Source organism: Amblyomma maculatum, chromosome 3, assembly GCF_055883805.1.
Source record: "Amblyomma maculatum isolate TAMU_Amacu chromosome 3, ASM5588380v1, whole genome shotgun sequence".
Classification (NCBI taxonomy): Eukaryota; Metazoa; Arthropoda; class Arachnida; order Ixodida; family Ixodidae; genus Amblyomma; species Amblyomma maculatum.
Window position 1 is genome coordinate 117370786 of NC_139346.1, and position 13104 is coordinate 117383889.

General features: G+C 50.3%; 1 pseudogene; it reads left to right on the top strand.

The window, feature by feature from the left end:
• The first annotated feature begins 9156 nt into the window (after positions 1 to 9156).
• The window catches only part of LOC146195791 (uncharacterized), a 54746-nt pseudogene continuing 50798 nt past the window's right edge, over positions 9157 to 13104 (top strand).

A 13104-nucleotide genomic window follows, 5' to 3' on the forward strand; every position in this document is an offset into this window, starting at 1 on the left:
CCAGCACACCCTTGGGACACAGTCGGCATGGATCTCTTCACGCTGGAGGGGAAAGAGTATGTTGTAGTAGTAGACTACTACTCCCGATTTTTCGAGCTAGAACAGCTGCCGAGGACAGCTACAAAAACATACCCCTGGTCTTGGAGCCAATGTTTGCACGGTACAGTGTTCCACGGACAATACGCACAGACAACGGGCCGCAGTTCACTTCCACAGAGTTCAAAGAACTAGTGCATCACTGGGGAGCCACACACACAACCTCAAGCCCTTACTACCCACAGAGCAACGGTATGGCTGAGAGGGCTGTGCAGACAGCAAAGCAGCTTTTCAGGAAGTCTTGCAACATACACGAAGCGCTGCTTGCCTACAGGGCCACACCCAGCGTGGAAGGGTTTTTCACCAGGAGAACTCTTAATGGGTCGTCTGAACACCACAGTACCAACCACTTCGAAGCTGCTAGCCCCGAAGTGGGACGACAGCGAATTCAGACAAAATAATGAAGCCTACAGAGCTCGTGCAAAACGATCATACGACACCTGGCAGAAGGTACGGAGCCGAGAGCGCTTACCACCAGGCACAGCAGTGGTGGTGGTGACAAACTTTATTAAGATGAGCCTTAGCTGTGACATCCTAGGGATGGAATGGCTCTTGGGTGCGTGTCGTGGCCGGAAGGTGACGTTTCCCGGCGACTTCCAAAGCCGTCCACCAGCTGCCGTTGGGCAACCGGCTCAGAACTGGACACCGCAGCCTCCCATCGCTCAAGGTTTGTGAGTTGCCATTCGGCAGGTAGAAGATGCTTAGGGCAAGAATAAAGAATGTGAGCAAAATCCGCTTTTGGAACACCACAGAGGGTGCATTCTGGCGTGAACAGTCCCGGGTGAACAAGGGCGAGGTAGGCAGGGGAGTGGAAAGTGCGGGATTGTAGCTGGCGCCACGTCACCTGCTGCAATTTAGTGAGAGACTTGTGTGGAGGTGGATAGGCAAGACGTTCGCGGTAGTGCACAGTGATCTCATGGTATGTGACCATACGATCTCGAGCGTCACCCCAGGCGTCGGTGGCTCCTGCTCGGCTGACGAAACCTCGAGCAAAAGAATGAGCCGCCTCGTTACCTGGGTGGCCGGCATGGGCTGGGACCCAGAGAAGCTGAATAGGTCGGATAGGAACGGGAGGTTGGCTGAGAAGCCGGAACACGGGTTCGGAAACACGTCCTTTCGCAAAGTTTCGGATGGCTGTCTTCGAATCGGTAAAAATGAGGGTCGCCGATGTAGTAGAGATTGCTAAGGCTACTGCCGCCTCCTCCGCTTCCGCGGAAGTGGAAGCGATGACAGTACCTGCGGTAAGAAGGGTGGAGGAGTTTGATACTACAGCTAGGGCGAAGACGGGAGAAGATGTGTAAGAGGCAGCATCGACGTAGACGGTCTCCGGCTCTGTGCCATAGTGTTTGTGTAGGGCGGCAGCCCGAGCAGCACGACGAGCCACGTGATGTTCGGGGTGCATGTTCTTGGGTAGGGGGTGAATGGTAAGGAGTTCTCGTGTGTGGCATGGGAGGGAGAAGGTGTGGGCGTAATATCCAGGGGTACGTAGACCGATGGCGTCAAGAATGTGACGGCCGGCTAAGGTGGAGGAGAGCCGATCAAGTTGGGCAGACCGATGAGCCTCGATGAGTTCGGCGAGGGTATTGTGTACGCCCATCTTAAGAAGACGTTCATTCGACGTGTGGCGGGGAAGGTTGAGGGCCGTCTTGTACGCCTGGCGGATAAGGCAGTTGACCTTGTTCTCCTCTACTGGTAATGGTAATGAATAGACTACCCGACTAAGAACGCAAGCCTGGATCAGGCGACGGAGGTCGTGTTTCCGCATGCCACTGTGTTTATTAGCGATTCGTCTAATCAGGCGGATTGTTTGTTGAACAGTAACACTGAGCTTGGTGATCGTGGCAGTGTTTTTGCCATTGTTCTGAAGAATCATCCCCAGGATGCGAACTCTCCACCTCCGGGATACGGACGGCGCGAATAGTGACCTCGATTCTAGGTGGGGGAGCTTTGTCAATTCTCGCTCTAGGCGGGTGAAGGACCAAAAGTTCAGATTTGGTGGGTGAGCATGCAAGACCGACCCTCTGAGCACGAGAGGTCACCACATCTGCGCCAGCCTGCAGTCTCTCTTCAGTGGTTCCCACATTACCTGTGGAGGTCCACAGGGTGATGTCGTCAGCATATAGAGAGTGCGACAGGCCGGGAATGGCTGACAGAGCCTTTGTCATTGGGATGAGAGTAATATTAAACAGGAACGGAGAGAGCACAGATCCCTGAGGCGTGCCTCGGTTACCAAGGGTAAAGACAGGGGAGCAGAGGGAGCCAAATGTGATTTCAGCTGTGCGCTGGCGAAGAAAGGCTGAGATGTATTGATGATTACGATGGCCGACATGTAGGGATGATAGAGCTTCCAAAATGGCCGAATGGTGTACAGGGTCCTTCAAAATATGTGCGAACACGGCGAAGCGTGCCCGCGCTCCGTGAGCGTCAGCGCATCCGGCGCGGTCGCGCATCGAAACAATGTGGCGCATGCGCACGCTATGTGCGCATGCGAACGCTTCGAATATGTGCGAATATGCGAATTTGTGCGAACGCTTCGCCGTGTTCGCACATATTTTGAAGGACCCTGTACATTGTCGAATGCTTTTTCCAGGTCGAGGGCAAGCACCGCGCGCGTGCGTTTCCTGTTGCGGGGGTGAATGATGTCTTCTGAGATCTGCAGCATGATATTTGAGTGGAGAGGTGGGGTCGGAATCCTATCATTGGGGGGGGGGGGGAAGAGGAGTTTATCATCCATGTGTTCCTGGAGACGAGCAAGGATTACGTTCTCGAAGAGCTTCCCGAGGCAAGACGTAAGGGAAATAGGGCGCAGATTTTTGATATCAAGAGGCTTGCCTGGCTTGGGGATGAAAGTTATGCAGGCATGAGTCCACTGTGAGGGGAGGGTTCCCGTTCGCCAGCACTGATTGAACAGGTTCGCAACAGCCTCTACAGACGAGCCGTCCAGACTGCGGAGCATCTTATTAGTGACTTTGTCAGCGCCGGGGGCTGAGGTGGTTCGGAGTTTGTGCATGGCCGCGCGAACTTCTGCTGGGGAGATATCCGCGTCGAGCTCCGGGTTGGGGCTCCCCGAATACGGGGGAAGAGGCGTGGGAGGGGTTGTGGTTAGATATTGATCTTTAAGGGCTTGGACAAGCGCGTCGTCTGAGAGGGGGAGTTGATGCAAGATGCGTGTGATATTCCTGTGTTGGGTAGCCTTGGAGTGACCCGGGTCGAGGAGATGCCTCAGTATGGACCAAGTGTTTTTGAGGCCTAAATTGCCACATATGCGGTCGCAGAGTTGTCCCCATTGTTGATGGGCTAGGTCGCGTGCATGCGCTTCAATCTCGCACACAAGGTTAGAGATACGTCGTTTAAGAGGTCTATTGTGCTTTTGACATAGCCAGCGCCGCTGAAGGCTGGCGTGTGCTTCCCACATATGTAGAAGGCGGCTATCAGCACTCGACGTGTCCTCAGGCTCGGGAATGGTGGAAGTAGCGCGGGCGACATCGCGGGTGAGGGTGTCGGTCCATTCAAAGAGGTCTGTGATGGTGTCCGGGGCCAGCCTCCGTATCTGGCGGAACTTGTCCCAGTTCACCACTTGAACTCCTCGTCGTTTAAGCGGGGTAATTGAAGAAATATTGAGCTCTGTGGAAATTATATAATGGTCACTGCCAAGTGAATGGTTTGTGTTGACCCATCGGCTGTCGTGGATGTGTTTGCTAAGTGTGAGGTCTGGGCTGGTGTTGTGTTGAACACTTGACCCGATCAGCGTGGGGAACATGGTCTCATTAAGCAGGGAGAGGCCTTCCAGCAAGAGACTCCACGTCGTCTATCTCTAACGGGTGCTCTATCGCAGTTAGATTGCGATGGACTAGTGTCGCGACCCTGGTCTGTGGTGGAGTAGCTGGTTCGTATGTAGTGTAATTACGGAGCTTGACTGACGTTAGCGTTTCCTGAAGCGCAATGACACTGGGGGTGTCGCAGCAGGAAAGGGTCTGTAAGTGAAACTGCAGGTTGTCTCGTTTTGAACTAAACCCCCTGCAAGGGCAACTCCGGAGGTTTTTGACATTCGAATATTCTAATAAAAATTTTACTGTATATTCTCCTGTCCGTCCTGACACATTCTACAAAATTTGGGCGCCGTACGACAATCCGTTCGCGCGCAACACGACTTTAAAATATGCTGTTTTCATGGCTTAAGTTGAGACTATTTCTGCCGGCAACACTGAGTTTCTGACGTCACAAACAGTATACCGGCGTTACTGTCCACTTCCCGCATGATTATGAAATTGTGAGGCTTATATTAAACTACCTGGAACATTTTATGCAGTGCTTCATGATTTCCGTACGTTACTTTCACCATCCAATGCCCGTACGAGTGTTTTTTCTAATACTGAGTGTGACGTCACCATTTCGTCACCTGGGACGTCGTTTCTGGCCGTGAAAGCAGCTTCGGTTTCAATTTGCTGTTTTTCTTTTTTAAAAATACTTCTAATTGGAATTTCGAAAAGCGGTTTTTTGTGTTGGAGTCAGGACGTGCCGAGGAATGTAATTCAAGGAAAAACAGAAAATGATGGAAAAACCACCGGAGTTGACCTTTAATGGTTTGGGGTGTCGCAGCCATTTTGGACAATGACGGAGAGCGCGGAAGATGTAACGGGTGACGTATGACCTCTGGGGGAGGCTCGAGAAATTGCGTTTGGATTTGCGCGACAGACGCCTCTTGATTGCTCTGGCGTGTTTCGAGCGCCGCCACGCGGTCAGAAATGTTCTTCATCCACGTTTGAGTTTCAGAGCGGAATGTGTTAAGTGTCGCCATCATGCGTTTCTCAAAATCTTGCATGAATGACGTGACCTGATGTACAAGGTTGTCAGTGACTGGCTGGGAAAGGGAATTAGCATCATCAGCGGGCTTCGGCTTAGCGGGGAGCCCACGTGCTGGTGACGTGGCGCGTGAGGAGGAGGTGGAGGGGGTAGAGGCAGAGGAGGAATGGGGCATGTTTGGATTTGTCGGGGATTGCACCACTGGGGGCAATGACGCTGCGGAGCGTTCACGCCTTAGGAGGATTTGGAGCTGCTCTTTAAGAGCAGCGATTTCGCGACCTTGGGATGATAATTTGGCTCTCAGCTCCGCGTTTTCTTTCTCGAGCGACGAAGGCTGCAGCCGCCAGCTCACCTGGTTTTTAGATGAATCCTGGACCTTTCGGCCTGGAAGTGGCGGGAAGGACACGGAACGGCTCCGACTGCGGTCAGTTCTTGAGCGGGAGGAAGAGCGTCGGCGGCTTCGCGACTCCCTGAGACTTTTGGGTGATGGATTTGGTGGTAGACCTGCTGGAGGCGTTGTCCCAGTATTGGGGACAGGCGTCTTGTTGCCGGAGCGCCCGAAACGCACTTTGCACTTGCGCGTTCCTGTGAAGTGCGCTCCGTTGCAGATGATACACTTGGGAGTGCAATCCGGCGTTTCTTTGATGGGGTGAGACTCACCACAGCGTGGACAAAGGCCGGTGCGTTCCTTGGGACACACATCAGCGCGGTGGCCTGGCTTGCGGCAGTTGGTGCACGCTTCAACTTTCGCCTTGAAAGGGTAACATGCGTAGAGGGTGCCGTAGAAGACAAGCTGTTTTGGAACCTCCATATTGTCGATGAAGGTAACCAATATGGACTTCGTGCGTCCTAGTTGGCGAGCGTCAGCGATCGTAAAATGCCGGCTAGCGTTCAGCGCCACAAGGTCGGAGATTTCTTCTTGGGTCTGGTTATAAACTGCGTTGTATAGTATCCCCCTGACAGCGTTGTCAGGGGCAGCGACGTATGTTTTCACCGGGTACTGTTGGTCGTGAAGTCGCAGTTCTTGAATCTGGACATAGCGCTTCATTCGGACTTCTGAAGGCGTACTTACGGTGAATGAGTTGTAAGGGTTAATCCGTAGCTTGTCCTGAGCCCGAGCATCTGCATAGTCAATATCTGTGCCAGTGCAGAGAAGGTGGAGAAGAGCACCGCCATTCACGAGACGCAGGTCGAGACGACCACCCGGGCGGAACACGATCTTGAAATCTGAAGTTGGTAGGCGAGGAAGGGGAGCATGCTTCTTGATTTTGCTTGTAGTAGATACGCCTTGCAACGGCAGGGCCGGCTTGCCTGGACCTGCCTGGGAATTGGACTCTGCTGATGCGTCATTTGATGACTGCTTCATGGTGGGGTAGAGTTTGTTGCGGGCCCGGACGGCGCGGGTCCACCGTGGATCATTTTCAAATTCCTGAGAAGAAATTTCTTCGCCTTCGACGGCGTACTCCATCTATGATGATGGAGTACGCCGAGATGATGAAGTATGGCGTACTCCATCTATCTATGATCTCAGCTCATCTATGATGAGCCGATCTCAGCTCACCTCAACGCCGCACTATTGGGGATATTCTTATACCCTTTTCGCTTATGTTTGACTTTTCTCAAACAGATGGACGAACCTCTCGCCCTGCAACTCGGACCCATTATACCATCGGCACTGGTTCGGCTCATCCCATCCGTCAGAAGCCGTATCGCGTGTCCCCTTCTGAGCGCAAAGTCATTTATTACCAAGTGGAGGACATGCTACGGAAGAAGATGATAGAGGAGTCATCTAGCCTTTGGGCAGCCCCTGTTATTCTCGTACGCAAGAAAGAAGGTTCCTGGCGATTATGCGTCGATTACCGGTGTCTAAATTATGTCACGAAAAAGGAGGTCTACCCTCTTCCTCGCATAGACGACGCCTTCGACGGCCTCTCTGGTGCGTCCTACGTTTTTTGTCTTGATCTCAGATCTGGCTACTGGCAAATTCCAATGGATCCTGCGGATAAAAAAAAACAGCCTTTGTAACGCCAGATGGCCTTTTGAGTTTAATGTTATGCCATTCGGGCTGTGCAATGCGCCTGCCACATTTTGAACGATTTACGGACACAGTTTTGCGCGTCTGAAGATGGGCCATTTGTCTTTGCTATCTGGACGATGTCGTCATATTTGCGAAGTCCTTCCAAGAACACAATGACCGTCTTGTACGCGTCTTGAATTGTCAGCACAACGCCACCCTAATTTTAAACTCGAAAAAGTGCCGCTTTGGAGAGCGCCAAGCGCTGGTGCTAGGACACCTTGTAAATGGTGATAGTGTAATTTCGGATTCCCAGAAAACTGCTGCTATTGAGTCATTTCAACTCCGCAGACAGTGAAGGAGTTGCGCCGTTTTCTAGCGTTGTGTTCATATTTAAAAGCTTTTACATCGTTTTGTTGATGTTGCTTACCCATTGATATGCCTTCTCAACAAAAACTGCACTTTTGACTGGCGTTGTGCCCGGCCAAAGCCGCCCAGAAATTCAGCCGGACGCCAAACTTCTCTGGCGAATGCCTCCTTCACAAAATCCAGATACTTCTCAGCAAAGCACCGGTGCAGTGGAGGCGAGCCGTGCCAAAGGGAGAGAAGCGACGTGTTTGAACACGAGCTGAGCATCCAGACAGCTCGGCGCCGTGGCCCTGGCGGTGGACCCCTTCTCGCCCGCGGCATATTTGAAGCAAGAGCACAGCAAGCTCTCCCGTTGGCCCTGCGAAAGTGCTGCCGTCGGATTGGACCATTTGAGCGTCAACGGTTTCTCGGTTTACGGAGACTCAAGTGCTTCTGTTCGAGACTCTAGTGTGAGTTCGTCACTAGCGTCCATCGGGAGCACTTCGCCCCCTGAGAGAGCGGACGCGGCGGAATCTCCCCGGCCGTCGCTGCGCGAGAACAGTCGCGTATGGCTATGTTAGCTTTCGGCCCCAGAGCCGATCTCGTGTAAATGCCTGTAAATAGTGTATAAAGCTCTTTCTTCATCTCACCAGCGCCCACTAGGATTTATCGCTACCGCCCAGGGAGCTGACAGCCCTCGCTCACGAAACGGGTGACGAGCGCTACGGAACCAACTCCTTGGCGCAACCCTGTTTATGGTGGGCTACTGTATCATAACCTCACCGGCACAACAGTGGACACCAGACTGCGACACGTCATTCCGTCAACAGAAGTTTCTTTTAATATCGAAACCCATCCTACGTCACTTCGATCCTGCTGCAGTGACAGAAGCTCGCACAGACGCTAGTGGAATCGGTCTCTGTGCAGTCCTTGTCTAATGGCACGAAGAACGAGACCATGTTATCGCGTACGCAAGTCGTACTCTCAGCAAGTCGGAGTGAAACTTCACAGTCACCGAACAGTAATACCTGGCTGTCGTTTTCGCTGTGCAGCGTTTCGGTTCATATTTCTACGGACGGTCGTTTACTATCGTAACTGACCATCATTCACTATGTTGCCTGCGGAACTATCAAGACCGACGTGGTCGCCTCGAACGCTGGGCCCTCCGGTTACAGGAATATGACTTTGCCGTGGTGTAAAAAAGCGGGAGGATTCATGCCGACTCAAATTGTCTTTCTAAGATGCCAATGACGACGACCGGATCTGACCGCGACGATTTCGACAATTATATATCGACCCTGGAGCCAGCGTTCGCTGACATGAATGTTTTCAAAACGGAACAGCAAAGGGATAGCAGCCTGCAGCCTCTCTTTGGCGCCTCCCAATCCAGGGCAGCTACAATCCGTTCTTGTGTGCCTGATGGCCTCCTATGGAAGAAGAATTATTCGCCTGTCGGCCAGCGATGCCTACTCGTAGTTCCCAAGACGCTTTGCACGGACGTATTGCGTGTCATTCATGATGATCCAACTTCTGGACATTGGGGATCGGTTCGAACACTCCACCGTGCTCAAGATTTTACTGGCCTAGAATGCGCTCGACGATTGAACAATGCGTTGCCAGTTGCAAGCAATGTCAACGCCACAAACGTCCTACTGCAACTCAATCTGACTTGCTGCACCCTGTGAAGACCCCGACAGCTTCGTTTGATCAAGTAGGCATTGACCTCGCAGGTCCGTTTCCGAAGTCCGTGGATGGAAATCGCTGGATTGTAATCTGCGTGGACTACCTCACACGTTACTCTGAAATCGGCGCTATTCCATCTGCTATGGCGCATTACGGTGTCGCTTTTTCTGCTGCACTCAGTCATCCTACGACACGGGCCGCCACGAATTGTCATGAGTGATCGGGGCCGACAATGCACCACTGATGTTGAAAAGCTCATGCGTATGTGCGCCGTAACTTCCCGTAACTCGACGCCATACCATCGCCAGACAAATAAATGGCTTGACTGAGAGCGTGTCCAGAATGCTTATAAATATGCCAGCCTTCTATGTGGTTGCAGGGCATAAGAACGGGGACACCATACTACCCTTCATCACGTATGCGTTTAATATCGCCACGCATGAGACGACTGGGTACGGCCCGTTCTTTCTGCTGTATGCCAGATTACCACGGTACTCCCTGGATACTATCCTGCCCTTCTCAAGCCATGAAGATCCTTTCCTGGCTGAGACCCTCTATCTCACCGAAGAAGCTCGGAGAATCGCCCGCTTACGATCTGGTGCATCACAAGAACGTTCCAAAGTATGATACGACGCCAGTTACCGGCGGGTCATGTACTCTATACGCGATTTAGTTTGGCTGTTGCGTCCAATTCCGCGCCGCTGCATACATAAAAATCTCTTGGCCCACTATGATGGCCTATATGTGGTTGTCAAATGCATCAGTGATTTAACTTATGCAATAGCCCGCCTGACAGCTTCGGGTCGCCAGTCTGTCAAAACCGAACTATGTCATGTTGCCTGCTTGCAACCGTGTCAGCCTCGCACGACTCACGAACACGCCCAGAGGGCTTAGCCTGTGTTGGGGGGAAATGTCACGCTACTGACGACAATGAGAGATTGTGATCCTGTGGCAGAAGAAGAGGAAGAATTAAGCGTTGGTTTTCTGGGGTTTAGTAGGCTTCACCTTGTCCTGCTGCCACAGCACTGTAAATAAACACCCCCTTTCTGATTTCTCCGTCACGATATATATATATTGTTACGGTGCAACCTGCAACTTGGCGATGTTACCTTCGACGCCGCAGCGGTAGCGTATTGGTGGGGAAGGTAGAAGATGCTGTTGTGGATAAGAGCCAAGAACAACAGGGCGCGTCGTAGGTGTGGCTGAATGCACATACTGCTCACTAACCCTGGTAGATCGAATAGAAGATCTAGGTGCACTTGAGGCGACGTCATACCTTGGGGCGTCAAGCATCGACACATTCGGTTTGGCAAAATGCCCAGGAGTGTAGTGAATTGAAGTTGCAACTTTAGGAGCTTGGAAGAAAGGCTGCATTGCAATCGCTTCTGGGGGGAAGCCGGCCGTGTAGAGATCCTCTGGACAGAGACCTCAGCAGATTCATGCGGGGGAAGTAGGTTGAGCCGTAGAAGTTCTTCCCGCACGATTTGCCGGATAGTGGAGGGAATATCTAGGTGGGCTTGTTTGTCAAGGCTCGTTATCGTGGGCCTGAGGAAGTGCAAAGCCGCTGAACAAGGCGCGAAAATATGCGAATGCAATACTTAAATTTATTAACTGTGGACGTTGACGGCCCAAGGCACGAAATCCTTATTGTGCATGCCATTGCGTTTCGCCCTCCATTGAAACCCAGTACCTGTCACTCAGTAGCTGTGAGTCCCAACCAGTTTTTCAGATAACAATTTGACCCCTACCCTTCATAATTAGCCGTACCGATTACCGGTCGCTTCATACGCCAGTGACCAGTGCAACTCAAGCAATCATAGAGTTGCCAGGACGCTAAGTCCTTGCTCAAAAGGCATCACAGTGTCACCGGTCGCCTATAGTCAGTCAAAAGGCTGCTCGTTTGAAAGCATTCTTTCCGCTTGTGTTCATATTTCAAACTGGCACGCTTCCAAGCACTTGGAAAACCTGTCAGAGAACCACGTCGGTTTTAGTGCACTAAACTTATGCCTAAATAGAAATACATGTGCCGTAATTATGCGATTGGTTGGATAGAAGTGACGTCACCAGACCTGAAATGACAAATATGCATTTCGATGTATCTTTATTACGTTCATGCCACCAGGTCTAGACACCTGCGAGAAAACGTTCAACTACCATCTAGATGACCCGAAGTGATGTCTGATTGGGTGCAGATAGATGCATAGACATGTGGATTCTGAACCATGCAATAATGATACAAACACGATTAATAGCGCCCAAAGGTTGTTTTCGCAGTGCCAGCACATTCTTCACTTGGGCTTCCCTGTGACCTCTATTGGTGACGGATTGCTAGCCACATAGTTAGACCCTCTCCTTTGTGGCCCTGAAGCGTCCTCCAAGCGACCACGTGAAGAATCTCGATTAAAGCAGGTTTAAACAAAGCAGAAGCAGACATCAGCTTCTCCAGCCACTGCATTTGACTACTGTGCGATCGTGTCAGCCAGTTTGGCTCGTGCTAAAGAGCCAGTATTTGACGCCGCACTTCGTATGTCGTAGTCTTTACCGTCGTGATCAGCTGTGAAAAAAAAAGTCCCCTAAGGACTTTGATTAGGCCTCCTTTATCCAAAATAAAAGATTAAAGTATCCGTGAAATATTTCACGGATACTTTAATATTTAGCTAAACGGAAAACACATGACATTGCGAAGCTGAACGTAGAAAAACGTAGCTAAACAAGCACTAAATTTTCCTTTTTCATATAAATGCTTGTTTTGTAAAGGTATACCGCCGCTTAATCTTTTTTAGTTTCCAAGCTACTGGCTGATGTGGGCTGATGGAGCTCTACCTAGCCGAAAAGCTCCGAAGACATTCTCAGATAAACACTCCGTATAGCACGAACAGACATGGCAGTGCCGCAGTCTAGCTCCACCAGCAAAACATTTTTTTGAGGGGGACTGGCAGCAGATCTGAGCAATTCTGTCTCAGTCAGCACATCATTCTTGTTATGAAAGGGAATCGAGTTGCAGGATTTGATGATGATGCTTATTATGAAAACATTTATTTGCAATGAAATACATATGGGGGATTGTACAAAAAGCTGTCCTTGGATGGCCTGACGGGTCCGCAATCTCTTATACATGATTACTCCGTACGTATATGTGAATATAATTTCATTTTCTTGTGTGCTAACAAGATTCACTCTTAGGGTATGTTATCCGAAAGCCGATTTTTACTTTATTAAAGAAATAACGGAATATTTAGCCTTCTAGTTCAAAGTGACCACTTCATTGTATACTAAGCGGTCTGTACAAGAGACTTCCCGTTTTTCAAGTACCTTATTCTTGACAAATCACGGCTCTCTAGCAGCCGCCAGTCTTACACTAAGGTTTGTCTGTTATTTCGACTTTTCTATTAGCACACATGCGTGTTTGTCGTTTTACAATGAGAAACTCGTAGCAGTATAATTAACCTAACATATACTTTTACGTACGTTTTTTCAGTGCTACGTATATTAATCCAAAAAGTGCCTTATACATTCTAGGTAAAGGCGAGGTGTTGCAGCGATGAGCGAGAGCAGAAATAGGGTATGTCTTTCATACTTGAATGAGCGATACTTAGCCCTATGCCTCCTAGACACTCCTGCTCATGCGTCCTCTATCTGTCCCAGTGATTGCGGTCTTTTGCTATCCGAGAAGCGCCAACTCGACGCTGTCACATTCTTCCGATTCTTCTTTCTTTTCTGGAATATGTCGTCTGTATTAAAATTCTTATTATTCCCCAGCTTCGCCACATCACGTATTTCATGTACCATCATTAAATAAATAGACTAGCGCATGTAAATAGGACACAGACAAAGAAGAAGAGAGGACGAGCGCTAATGTCAGTGCCCTAGTTATACGCTGTAGTCTATTTTATAAATGATGACATACCAACTAGCCCAGTTTTCTGCCTCGATTCCTGTACCGCCCTGTCTAGCATTTTATCTCCTTCCTCTACGCCACTAACAGGTTATAGGCTATTCGTTTTTTGTTCTGTTTGTCAGGAGTAAGAAAAGTTTCTCAGAATTCAGCTCAGCCTAGCAAAATGGAATATTAACTTTAGAACCAGAGTCTGGTTTATTGAGTCTGGTTTATTTTAATGAAATTCAACACAACATTCGCACGCCAACATGAGAGCGCCTTT